This window comes from Manis javanica, chromosome 9, assembly GCF_040802235.1.
Source record: "Manis javanica isolate MJ-LG chromosome 9, MJ_LKY, whole genome shotgun sequence".
In the NCBI taxonomy this organism is placed as follows: domain Eukaryota; kingdom Metazoa; phylum Chordata; class Mammalia; order Pholidota; family Manidae; genus Manis; species Manis javanica.
This window is the reverse complement of record NC_133164.1, coordinates 83,445,655-83,459,483: the sequence shown is the minus strand read 5'-3', so window position 1 is coordinate 83,459,483 and position 13,829 is coordinate 83,445,655. Positions and strand designations below refer to the sequence as shown.

The window sequence follows — 13,829 nt, the reverse complement described above, 5'->3', positions numbered from 1 at the left end:
AAGTGTCTTTTTAAGGAAACATAAAAGCACATGATGGATCATGAAATTAACATGTCGAGAACAACATTAGTTGACTCTGTTCTAAGGGGTTCCTGCCTCCTCCTAACTTGCTTGTGCACTTCAATTGGCAGCAAATAAATTACTCTCAGGCCCTGCAGAGTTTTCAAAAATGCACGGAGCACATCAGGCCACAGGTTGAAATGATGCACCATATCAAAGTAAACAGTAACTTTCAGGAGACTATTAGTGCTACTGACATGTGAAAAATGAAATCTGTTACAGCCCTTAACCCTCATTGCTCCTGGTATCGCCCCATCAGTGAGTTTCAGGGAATGGGATATTTGGCATAATTATGTTTTCCGGATTATTGAAGTTTAACATTTAAGCACTGAGCCCCTTTACTGTAGTAAGCATTTGTGATGGGGAATTTTCTTAAGTGCATCATTTTTTCCTTGTCTCATGAATTAAAAATGCTAAATGCTATCTAAACTCCTCTTAATACTCAGGTATGATGAATAAATAATTATAAGATTTTATAGCAAGTCAGAAACTCAGAAATGATTCTTATCCTATATTTATACTTGAACTTTAGAGATGTTAGGTGATTTGCTGATGGACACACAGGTGCACATGACAGGAGCTCACCCTACAATCTAGGTTTCCTAATACCAAATTTCATGCTCTTTCTCATACACAGTAATTCCCAATTATACTGGATTTTTGGCACTTGTCATTTCCCTTGCCTGGAATATTCTTCCTACACAGTCACATATGCCTCAGTCTTACCTGTTGTTTTCCCTCAACTGTCACTTTTCAGTTAAGTCCTCACTGATGCCTTACTTAAATGTGCAACCCTCTCTCTACCCTTGGCACTATTTTGATTTTTCTCTGATTTATTTCTTTTCTCTACAGCATTTATCATATATATACTTATGCAATCTACTTTATTTATGGCCTTTCTCTTCTCACTAGAAGGTAAACTCAGTGAAGAAAAGATTGTTTGTCTGCTCTGATCATGAACAGATTTCTACTGGTAGAACAGTGCCTGGCAAATAAGAGGTGCCTGGCGAATATTTGTTAAATGAGTCACTGGTCTGAATGATTAGAACCTCACAGAAGTTTGATTTCTGAATAAGTCAGGTGTTATGATGTTAACAATATGGGGATCCATGGGTTATTTTTTCTTCTTGTTGGTAGAGAAGGTTAAGAAATTATTTGTCAAGTCCCCTGGTTAAGAAAAAAGAATTTTAGCTGGTTAATTTGTAGCATAAAGTTGATTTCTTTTTAGATGACACAGTAAAATATATGTTGCATTTATAAATTTATTTCCACCAAAATATTTAAAGCAATAATGACAATGAAACTAGATTTTGAACAACAAAGATGACCTGCTTATAAATCCTCTATGAGTTCCCAGTAGGGCACTATCAGTGTTTAGGTGTGTTTTCCACAAAGGGGTCTTGCTTGTTCAGTAGGGAACTCATGTGGCCATTTTAAAGCTAAATCAACAACAGCATTTTTCAGAGCAAAAACCCCAGGGGTTTCTGGGTAAAGAGTCATCTTCAGTAAGGGACATAGAAGAGCTTTAACAACTGAGCTTCAAAGAAGGATAAGTCTTTGTGGAGTCTGTCTGAAAATAATGAAAAATATAATGAATGTTCAGATGTTCTTTGCAGTTTTACAGCAGGAGATAATTGGAAAGGACCTAACTCTTTAACAATAAGGGAATAGTTAAGTAAATTGCTCCCTGGAAAATGGTGCTTCCGTTAAAATTATGACTATAAAGACCACAGGGCAACTTAGAGCAATCTCATGAAATATTATTAAAGTCTTTATCTATTTGAAATCACATGCAGTGACCGCAACCATGTAAAAATATTCATGTGGACAGACTTGAATGTAGTCATATGAGTAATAAGCAAATTACTTATTTTCCCAGCTTTGAGTCTTCATATTATAACTGATTAAATGAGAAAAATATATTGATCATGAAGCATGCAGTTTACCTAAGGTACTTAAGGAAGAGTTGGTTCTATATAAGATTGTACTCCTACTGGATATTCATGCTACAACTATTAATTAAAGGCTCTGAGAAATTCTGTAGTAAAATAAATGATTCAGTCATACTTTATTTCTTTCCCCAAATCATCTGACCCAATGCTATTTTTTCCTAGACCATCTCTGGATATCTCGAGAAAGACCACGCTGTTCTGCAGAGCACCACTGGGGATCAGTACACTAAGCTTATAGCTACTTTGGTTTTTTTTTTCCAATGATGTTTGAAGATAAGGAAGGAAATTGAGGAAGGAAGAACGGGAGGGAGGGAGAGACAGAGGAAGGGAAGAAGGGAAGAAGGAAGAGAACAGGTTGAGTCGCAGAGTCCAGGTTGCTTTATCCCTGAAAACTTTCTGAGGAGGACTGACATTATTATCTAATTGTTGGAATCAGGAGGCAAAAGGAAACTCCCTTCTAAAAGGGAACCACCAAAGAAAAGTCTGTGCATAAGGTACTTTTATAGCAGGACTGAACCAATTCCAGAGGCAAATGATCATCCCACATAACTAGGAAATGAGCCACTTGGAAGCTAACGTCTTAGGGATTACAGAATGGAGTTAGGAACTACTAGGAAGATTCCGGAACCCATATACTCCCATCATGCATTGTACTGATCACCATTAGATTGTTGTTAATTTTCTTACGGATTGGTCTTAGTAGATTGTAAACCATTCCTTTTCTTTCTCTCCCTCCCTCTCTGTCTCTCCGTGTAAGCTTCTGGATGAATGTTCTTGTGCTCTATAGAACCTTGGACTATAGAAGTCAAAGCTCTTTCCAAGTGTAACTTTTGAAGAAAATAGTCCTTAACCAACTTTCCATATTTCTATTAAATTAGAAAGGACTAGAATAAGTTTTCAACTTTTCCCTAATTTCTGCTCTCCTTCTTTAAAATTTAAAATTCATATTTGTGTTTCATTTCATGATATATTATACCATCAAACACTCTTAACATTTCTGGAAAAGCTAACTCATTTCTTGATTATTACCCATGAGGCTGGCATATGTAGAGGCCAAGACAGGCTGCCCCAAAATGGGCCACTTTGGCATGTTGTTTATTTTGAGTTGAACACAATCACGACTCTGCAGGGCCAAGAGCAAGTTTTACTCCTTCCTTAATTACCTAGAAGAATCTAAATTGGGGTCTTTCCCAGAATAAAGGTTATTATCAGACAAAAATTTTATCTGAGTGAGCCATCTGTAGGGCAGGGCAAACATCTAATTACTGAACATCTGCTCTTCTTTGCCTGGTGAATTGCCCTCCTCCCCGTTGAAGCTCCAGGCCCCTATCTCACTCCTTAGCTCAGACGGCAGAGACCTCATTTTACCTTTCTGTCTTTGAACCTTTCATATACGTGGGGTTCCTATTCATATGAAATATTTGATTTTCTCCTATTAATCAGCCTCAAGTCAATTTCATTCTTAGACCAGCCAGAAGAACCTTTGAAGGGTGGAGGATATTCCTCCCTAATATAAGTAAAATCTGTGTACTTTAGGAAATATGGATTACTTAAACTTTTTTCAGTAGCTGCACAGTATTCCATAAAGTGGTTGTATTATAAGTCATTTTATATTTCCCTACTGAAACATTTTAGGATGTTACTAAGATTGACTATTATGGGAAAATGCAGCAATGAACATCCTTGTATCCTAGATCAGATATTAAGAAGCAAAACTGTTTGGAAATAAATTTTACAGTTGAAATACTGCCAAATTGTCACCCAAAAAAATGGTTCACTAAATTTACATTCCTACCAGCAATGTAGAGTGCATGCATTTCATTTGCTTGTGCCAAAATATTTTTATTACCAAATTTAAATTTTTTCTAATAATTTGGGTGAAAATGGGATCTTTGTATTTTGCACTTCCCAGATTACTCTTGAAGTTTAGCAACTTTTGCAGAGTATTTGTGACTGTGTTAATTTTAGCCAATGTCATTTCTATAAATTATTTAGCCCTGTTGCAAATTACTCTAAGCAAAACTACTTTAAAATTATTCCTACACTGTTGGTGGGAGTGTAAATTGGTGCAGCCGCTGTGGAAAGCAGTATGGAAGTTCTGCAAAAAACTAAAAATAGAAATACCATACTATCCATATAATTCCACTTTAAGCAATTTACCCAAAGAAAACAAAATCCCTGATTTTAAAAGATATATGCACCCCTATGTTTACTGCCATATTATTTACAGTAGCAAAAATATGGAAGTAACCAATGTGTCCATCAATAGATGAATGGAAGAAGATGTGGTATATATGTACAATGGAATATTATTCATCCATAAAAGAAAAAAATCATGCCATTTGTAACAACATGGATGGATCTAGAGGGTATTATGCTCAGTGAAATGAGCCAGGTGGAGAAAGACAAATACCATGATCTCACTTATTTGTGGAATATAAATACAAAGCAAAACAGAATGAACAAAATAGCAGAAGACTCATAGGTACTGAGACATGACTGGTGGTTATGATGGGGGAGGGGATGGAGTGGGTGAGTAAAGGGGATAAGAGTCACAAAATCTTAATCATAATATAAATTAGTCATGGGAATGAAAATGCAGCATAGAGAATATAGTCAATAGTTCTGTAACTTATTCCTGTGTTGACAGTAACTATACTAGTTAGTGTGAGCATTTAATAATGTAGATAACTGTCGAATCGCTATGTTGTATACTTGAAACATAATATTGTATATCAACTATACTTCAATAAAAATATATCAAACTAAATAAATAGATAATTCATGAACATACAATTGTCTATTCATGTGAAAAGATTATCCTGAAAAGATCTCTAGCTATAGTATAGGTTTTATAATCTTCCTCAGCAGGAGGATGCAATGCTCAGCTATCTTTGCAGAAAAGTTGGTCACGTTTCTGGACAGTCTTTACTTCATTCAGGGAAGTATCACCTCTTCTGTTTTGTTCCCTCACAAAGAACGCCTTCTGGTGAACAGATATTATAATTCTGTAACTTTTGTGCCTAGCATAGTGTTAGGTACATCAAGATCGAATATATTACAATTGTAATGGATTTACCAACTCAGCCTTATTTTCCCCACACTAAACTCTAATTCTGCCATTAAAAAAAAATGACAGTCTCCTTATGCTGTCAAATAGCATAATCCTGATCACAAATAGAAAAGACTGTTATAATAAAACAGTTAAAAGTTATCAATTGACTTATCGATGACTAACTTACATAAAATTTTTCTTTTTTAAATAAGCAAAACTGAATGGCATAAGTGTTTGGGTAAAAGAATAAATGTAGATGTAAAGGTATTAGTTAAGATACTTTAAATACACACACACCTGAATAGTAATCAGACAATGTAATGCAGATATTTTTTGAACTAATCTTTTTGGAAAAGGGACTATTAAAGTACAAAAAGTACTAAAAAAAGGAGAAACTTACATTTCTCCTTTACTACTCTCAAATCACATTTTTCATGAACAACTTTATAATTTTTTAAATGAATAGGTTTACTTTTATTTAAATAAGAGATACTGATAAGGAGAATGTGGATTGTCATTGTACTGGCAACTCAGTATTTAGGCTCTGGAATATTATGTTTTCCTGCTCTATCAAAGTAACTTTTCAATTAGCAACTACGAGAAATAATTTCTACATACCACTCATTATTCACTAATTTGATGAAGATTAATGAGACAGTTACAGATTCAGGAAAATTTTTGTAAGTACTTGAGATATTTTCAGAGAACTACATATTACTTGAGCTCAACAAATACTGTAACTTGAAATTCTCCCTGCCCCCTTCACTTACAACAAGCTTTCTGAATTTCATAATCAGGCATGAAAAAACTGAGAATCAGGAGCTTGCATTCAGATCTGGACTCTGATGCTAAACATCCATGTGATAATGGCACAACTCACGTGATTATTTTTCTGAACTTCTGTGTCTTATTAAGTAAAACAAGGGATTTGGCTAGATTGAAGGATACAAACTCAATTTCCTTGATTTAACTTCCAACATTAAAAAAAAAACAAATTTCATGTGCAGATAAGTATTTCAAGTGTTTCTTGAAATCCTGGGTGACTTGGCAACAGGAAGCCATTGGTCCTACAGTTTAACCTCCAACAAGAGGCTACAACTGTCCACCTGCGGGCGTGGACAGCCCAGCTCACCTAAGCCTTTCCTGGACTGTGTCACTTATTTCTATTTATGTTCTGTAGACCTTACATTCATTTGATGTCGAACCAAAGGCTGGATGAAAAGTCCATAGAACCTTTATGTTCTAAAATTCAAAACACTGAGGTCTCAAAGGACTTACTGGTGAGATACCAGGACAGACTAATAACTAATGTGGCCAAACTGACTTAGCATCTTAATCTCCCTCCTTTCTCTCACAGACACTCAGCTACAGGCTTCTCTGGAAGGCTTCTACCTCTCTTGTCCCCACAAATGCCTCATAGGTCTCTCCATGCTCAGGGTTTTATGCTTACCCTATCACTGTAACCTTATCATTTTTGTCTATTTTCCTCTAATTTCCAGATTTTGTTTTTCACCTTCTTGGTGGACTTTGATAACAAGTTCAGTAATCTTTCTCTACAAGGCTGCTTTACCAAGGGTGGGGAATCTGGATTCTTATTGGCACATGCAGACAGTTGGAGACCAGCCCTGTCCAATTCCCCACTTAACTATGGCTCCTAAAGATTGCATGTGACAGTTCACAAGTTTGCTGTCAAGGAGAGTCCTATGATGGATTGGTGGAGCTGGAGATACACAGTTGCTACTGTGCAGAGAAAGTTTAAAGCTGGTTTCTGGGATTCATTTTCCAAAACTCTACAGTTTGCATAGAAGACATAAAAGCCCAGAGAAATCATCTGCTTGGCTCAAAGACACACTTTGAGTATATATATTTTTAATCTTGACAAGAAACAAGAAAAATTGAGCATTGAAAACTGTGTGAGAGTTTTAAAGCAGGTGAAAAGTCATTAGGTAGGTACAGTCATAGAGTGTGTAGTTAAGAACAAAGGAGGAAGGAGACAGGCTATGAGCTGAAGAAATCTTTACCAATTGATAACTATGCCTTTAAACCTACTTGAGGAAATTTATGTCATTTTTATTAGGTGTCACTAGGAATCTGCAAATTCTGAATAGTTTTAGTTAACACTCAAATAAGGAAAAACAACTTTAAGAAGCTTGAGATGTATACATTATCAGATAGAAATAGCTTAATATGCTGAGGTGAGAGCCACTAGGAAAAACACTACATTTCTCTAGAAGTCTTTTAATTCTAGAATTCCTTACCTAAGGAATTTTCAGCATGATCCCAGAAATACATACTTAAATATACAAATAAAACCATTATTTTTTAGTCATTAATGACATAGTCGTTTAATATTTTCCATTCTCAGATTTTGAAGTATCTTGGCTCTTTGAAACCAGTTTTTAAGTCCAGATTCTATTCATATTGTTTATACTCACCAGTTATTTTCCATATGCCTTCATATTGTGCCTGTCTCACTCACTTTGGATATTCTTTCTGAAATATTCCATATAAACAAATATCTACCCTCAAAATAATTCCTGTAATTTCCAAAATGTAATTGGAATGAGACTCTTTCTGTTATCTGTCCAAATTTCCACTTAGCTGTTTTACTCCATTGGATTAAAATTTACTTTCTTTAAAACTATACAGAAAAGAATACCTATTAAATTATAGGTTATAAGGCATCTGAGTCAGTGTTAGATACTGAAATGCCATTAAATGAAAGGCTGTAAGTTAGATGTTGTGTTCTGGGGGGGAGGGTGTTTTATTTTATGTATGGCTATTGATGAAAAGAATAATTTAAAAAATGTTCAGGGATGGAAAGACACAAAAATTGATCATTTACCTCACAGAAAATAATACCTTAGATGAGGGGAGATAATATACCTCTACCTCATCAGGTTCTGGGCCTTAGGAATGTTCCTGAAATAAATCTTTTGAGCTGAGAACAACAGGAAATTGCCACTTATGCACTTAAATATCTTTCATGCTGCCATGGGGCTATCTACTCACTTGACACTATATCAGTTGCTAATGGTTTCTGGCTAAGGATTTGCTTTTCTTTGTCTTAATCTCCAACAGATCACCTGTTTCCACACTAATTACAGTCCACTGGCTAACCTGATTCTAAAATTCAACATTCAATTCATTCTGTTTTGAAAATTCTTAAGTACATGATCACTCTAATTTCAGTGACGATTCTGTGTTTACAACCTATGTTCACTTCTTTGATGAATATTACCTAGGAAAATTAAAGGTATCATAGATATGTCATTTGGGAAATGTCATGACTTACTTATTTTTTAGTTATGGAAAAATAGGCTAGGTACCTCTAGAGCTAGTAGTTTTCTATGACAGTTTCAATTTTTTTTATTAAGTTGAATAGATATTACTGTAAAATAAAGTCCTTGGTATGAGGTAATGCTAGAAGGAACACAGTTGGTCATGAATTTCAGCATCTTCTAAAAGCAGATATGTTAAGACCCAAAGCAGGTGTGGGAAGAATATGAAAATTAGTCTTGCTGGAAAAGTACTGCTCTTCAAAATACAGTAGCTGGGAAGGATGCTGAAGAGCTTTTAACTCATCTAATTTTCAGATGAAGAAACTGAGTCCTAACATGATTATAGAGATGGAAAATTTTGCTAGTGGCCCCTCCCCCAAATTTACAACTCATTTAACTTGAGTAGAACATTCCTCATTTCTACATCAGTATTTCTCAAGAACCCTTCAGAAGTACAGGGATGTAATCTCATAGACTCCTTACTAAACACGTGGTTATCTACATTACTGCACTTCTTTGGTCTCTATACTTTTCCTGGAGCAATTTAAGATTGTTACGTTGACACAAAGAGTGTTTTTAGCTTGTTTGTTCTTTCAATGCAGATTATACATTTTAAGCCCCAGCTGGGTACCCTTTAATTCTGTATGATTTAACATTTTTTTCAGGAAGTAAAGTGGAAAAAATAGGGGGAGTTGTAAGTTTCTCGTGTTTAAGAATGAGAAAGAAAAAAAAATCAGACTACAACTCAATACCAAAATAAATAAAGTTCCATCTATGCAATAAAAAACAAAAGAAGTGGCATTATTTTCTCTTCAGTATATTCTATCCTTCAAACTCTAGTAACGTTTTCTTTGTTATTATGGGCGAATTGGCATGAAACTGCTTTTGCATGATAGAATTCCTTTGAGAACTCTGTAAACTGTTAACTCGATTTCTGTCATTTGTGTAGGGGCCAAGGATAGACTGCCCTCAAAATATGCCACTTGGGCATGTGGGCTGTTTTGAGCTGAAGGCAGTCAAGACCCTGCAGGCTCAAGAAAAACCTTGCTTTCTCCCTTAACTTCCTAGAAAAATCTAAATTGGGATCTTTCCCAGAATAAAGGTTAGCACCAGAGATAAATTTTATCAGGGCAGGGCAAATGTGTAATTACCAAACATCTGCTCTTATTGCCTGTGAATTGCCCTCTTTGCTCCCTGAAGGCCCAGACCCCTATCCCATTCCTTATCTCAGCATGGCACAGATACCTTATTTTACCTTTCTGTCTTTGAAACTTTCATGTGGGGGGTGTTCCCCTATATATGAAATTAAATTTGATTTTCGCCTCAAATTTTTAGCCACAAGTCAATTTGATTCTTAAACTGGTGAGAACCTTAAGGGTAGAGGGAAATTATTCCTCCCCAATAGTTCATTACTAAGAGATTCCACAGTGCCGCAGACTCTTAGCTCATTGAGTTGTGAGAATTGATCAGTGGCTGGCGTTAAAATACCACAGGGAAAAGTTATACTTGGGGAGAGAGTTGAAAGAGTTGAGAAAAAGGGCAACAAGTTATCAGTTGTGTATTGAACATACCAGAGGGATCTGAAACACCATTTTAGATCTATTTTAGGGTCAATTTAAAAAATATATTGGTCCCCTGTGGCTACAGATACTTTATTATGTATATTTTTAATACGGATATTTATTTACAGAGTTTATGCTAAGAAAAATGGCCAGCATGTAAAACAAAGAGAGGGTGGTATTCCTATCAATGTAGACATTTAACTTTCATTTGTCTCATTTGGAGACTTCACTTTAAAATTTCTTAGACTTGGTTAAATCCATACTAGTTAATATATACTGCATGATTATACCAAATCTGACTGTGACTTTTGGAAAGGTAGAACACAATTTTACCCAACTTTTCCTTTTGTTCTGAGTTAAGTGATGCCTTCTCCCTTTTGGGGGCTATTTAGCAACAATAAGGCTTAACAGATCTCTGAAATTTTAGGTAGAGCTTTTCAGATGCAGAGAATGTAATTGGAGAGGTAAAGACATGGTTATCACATTCATAAGTTTCTTTTGATAGCCTTTCAGTGATAAATTTGCTCACTCTAATGTGTCATGTATTTATTTGCTCAACTAGAAACGTATAATCAAACAACAGTTATGGTGTAATTCCTCATAGACTTAAAGAGTGATTTCTTAATTGTAGAACACAGGTACAAAGAAGCATATCAGTCCTATATCAAGTCAAGAGACTTGATAACAAATTTCAACCAACATTGAATACTATTTAAACATGTAGCAGCTACAAATTATGAAGCATACTGATTAGGTTGATTCTGGTTGTTGCCTAAAGCACTGATGAACCATCTCATATAGGTGCTGAAGGTTGGGGAACTGGTAACATGCTTCTTGGATTTGGATTTATTATCAAGGACTCCTCACCACTTCCTCTGTCCTTTAATATCATCTGGTTTTTATTTGGCTGTGCAAGTACTCTTTTAGTTCCTGAATACCTGCTGGCTCACTACACTCCCCCTGAAGGGTAGTCTGGTAATGGTTGGATACCAGGTTGCCCTATGTGGGCTCCAAATATATATTTGCTTATCACTTGGACTTGGACATTCAAACACTTGTAATTTTTTTATAAAGTACTGATTTGGGACCATTCTTTCAGCCAGTGCTGGTAACTTTTAGTAACATACTTTCTTGTACACTCACATAACACACACCCTTGAGTCCATATATATGGGTCTTCAGTCTGTGGGGCTCGTGAATAACTCATTTCACAGCCAATAGCCAAAGCCCGTAAGAAAGGAGTAACAGAAGAGGAAGAATGAAAAAAAAAAAAAGGGAATAGTTAAAAGAGTCTAGATAGTTCACAAACAGTAAACATGAGTGAGTCTTTTAACTTCTCAGAGTATGACTCTTCAAATGTACAATGGTGATGGTGATAACACTATTTTATTTGTTGAGATGATTAAACAATATATAAAAACAGCAGTGATAAAATAGTAAGAATCAACATTTTTAACCCCTATGCTATTTTATATGCATTTAATATTTCAATTCTTATAGAATCAAGAGGATTATATGTGAAAGCTCTTTGTATTATGTTGTAAAAATTAGTTGTAATTATTACTGAAGGTAGACTACTTTGAGTCAGTGCCATAAATTTACATGTTGAGACATAATAAACATTTGGAAAAACACCTTCATACATGTTACCTCCTCTCTGATCTAGAGAAGAGCTTTGTATTCAAGGACTCCCAGTTGGGTTAAGTGAGTACCTATTCCTGTTTCCTAAAGACATTTTAGAGTAATATGCCTTTCAGAACATCTATAGCACAGAAGTTAAGGGTTCTGACTCTCTGGACTCAAACTTCAAGTCTACTAATAGCCAGTTGGTGACCTTGGGTAAGTACCTGTGTGCTTCTGTTTCCTCATCTATCAAATGGAGGTAATATTATCTCATATGAGATTGTGAAGATTAAATAAGGATTATATATAAGGAGCTTAGATCAGTGTGCCAGTAGCCATTCACTAAACATTGACTATTATAATTATAGTCATCATAAAATAAAGTTGGGTTTTACATATGGTCATCTAATCTTCAAAGATGCCAAGAATACACAATGGGGAAAGGATAGTCCCAGGAGCAAATGGTGCTGGGAAAAGTAGATATACACATGTAACAGAATGAAATTAGACCCTTTTCTTAGATAATACATAAAAATTAACTCAAAATGAACTTAAAAATAGCACTTGAAACTGTAAAACTCTTAGGAGAAAACATATGGGGAAGCTACCTGACATTGATTTTAGCAATGATTTCATGGATATGACAGCGAAAGCATAAGCAACAAAAAACAAGTGGGGTGCTATAAAACTAAAAATTTCTGAGAACAAGAGAAACAATGAACAGAGTGAAAAGGCAACCTACAGAATGGGAGAAAATATTTGGAACCATATATCTGATAAGTGGCTAATGTCCAAAATGTGTAAGGAACTCATACAATGCAGTAACAAAAACTTAATAACCTAATTTACAAATGGGCAAAGACTTGAATAGTCATTTTTCCAGAGAAGACATACAAGTGGCCTGCAGATATATGAAAAAATGGTCATCATCACTAATCATCAGGGAAATGCATGTCAAAACCATAATAAGTTGTCCTGTCATAACCGTTAGAATGGCTTTATCAAAAAGACAAGAAATCACAAGTGGTCACAAGGATGTGGAGAAACTGGAACCTCTGTACACTGTTGGTAGGAGTGCAAAATGGTACAGTCACTATGGAAAACAGCGTGGAGGTTCCTCAAAAGACTTAAAGTGGAACTACCGTATGGCCCAGTAATCCCTGGGTATACGTACAAAAGAACTGAAATAGGATCTTGAAGAGACATTAGCACCAATATTCAATGCAGGACTTTTTCACAATAAAAAAGATGTGAAAACACACAACCTAAGTAACTATTGACAGATGAGTAGAGACAATGTAGTATATACATACAATTGAATACTATTCATCCTTAAAAGAGAACAAAATTCTATAATAACAGCAGCATGGATGGACCCTGAGGTTATTATGCTAACTGAAATAAGCCAGACACAGAAAAAAGTACTGCAGGATTCCACTTACATGTATGGTATCTATAATAGTCAAGCTCATAAAGTCAGAGGCTGGAATGGTGGTTACCAGGGGCTGGGGGAGGGAGAAATGAGGAATTACTTATCAAGAGACATAAAGTTTCAGGTAAGTAGGAGAATAAGCTCTAGAGATCTATGGTATAGGACTGTACCCAGTGTCAACAATAATATACTTTAGATGAGAAATAACAAGTGCTGGTGAGGATGTGGAGGAAACAGACCCTCCTATGCTGCTAGGGAGAATGTAAATTGGTGCAGCCACTGTAGAAAGCAGTATGGAAATTCCTGAAAAAACTAAAAATAGAAATGCCATTCAATCACATAATTCCACTTCTAGGAAGTTACCCAAAGAAAACAAAATCCCTGATTTAAAAAGATATATGCACCCTATGTTTATTGTCACATTATTTACAGTAGCCGAGATATGAAAGCAACCTAAGTGTCCATTAGTGGATAAACAATGTGTGATACACATACACAATGGAATATTATTCAGACATAAAAAATCCTGCCATTTGCAACAACATGGATGGACCAAGAGGCTATTATGCTCAGTGAAATAAGTCAGGTAAAGAAAGACAAATACCCTGTGATTTCACTTACTTGTGGAGTACAAAAACAAAACAAATAAAATGAACAAAATAGCAGTAGACTCATATACCGAGAAGTGACAGGTAGTTACGATGGTGGAGGGTTTAGGGTGGGTGGTGTGGGTAAGTGGGGAGGGTAAAGGGGATAAAGGAGCACAAAAATTCCAATTATAATATAAGTTGGTCACAGGATGGTAGTACAGCATGGAGGATTTAGTTAATGGCTCTGTAACATCTTTCTGTGTTGATAGATGGT

General features: G+C 35.5%; 1 protein-coding gene and 1 long non-coding RNA gene across 7 annotated transcripts in view; one reads left to right on the top strand and one right to left on the bottom strand.

The window, feature by feature from the left end:
- LOC118972402 (uncharacterized) overlaps positions 1-4,707 on the top strand; it is a 184,923-nt gene extending 180,216 nt beyond the window's left edge. Inside the window, exon 4 of the long non-coding RNA XR_005061357.2 lies at positions 2,175-4,707. This is a non-coding gene — a long non-coding RNA (uncharacterized lncRNA). The remainder of the gene's footprint in view (positions 1-2,174) is intronic.
- The window catches only part of DLGAP1 (DLG associated protein 1), an 858,481-nt gene that overhangs the window by 472,683 nt on the left and 371,969 nt on the right, over positions 1-13,829 (bottom strand). The window lies entirely within an intron of this gene.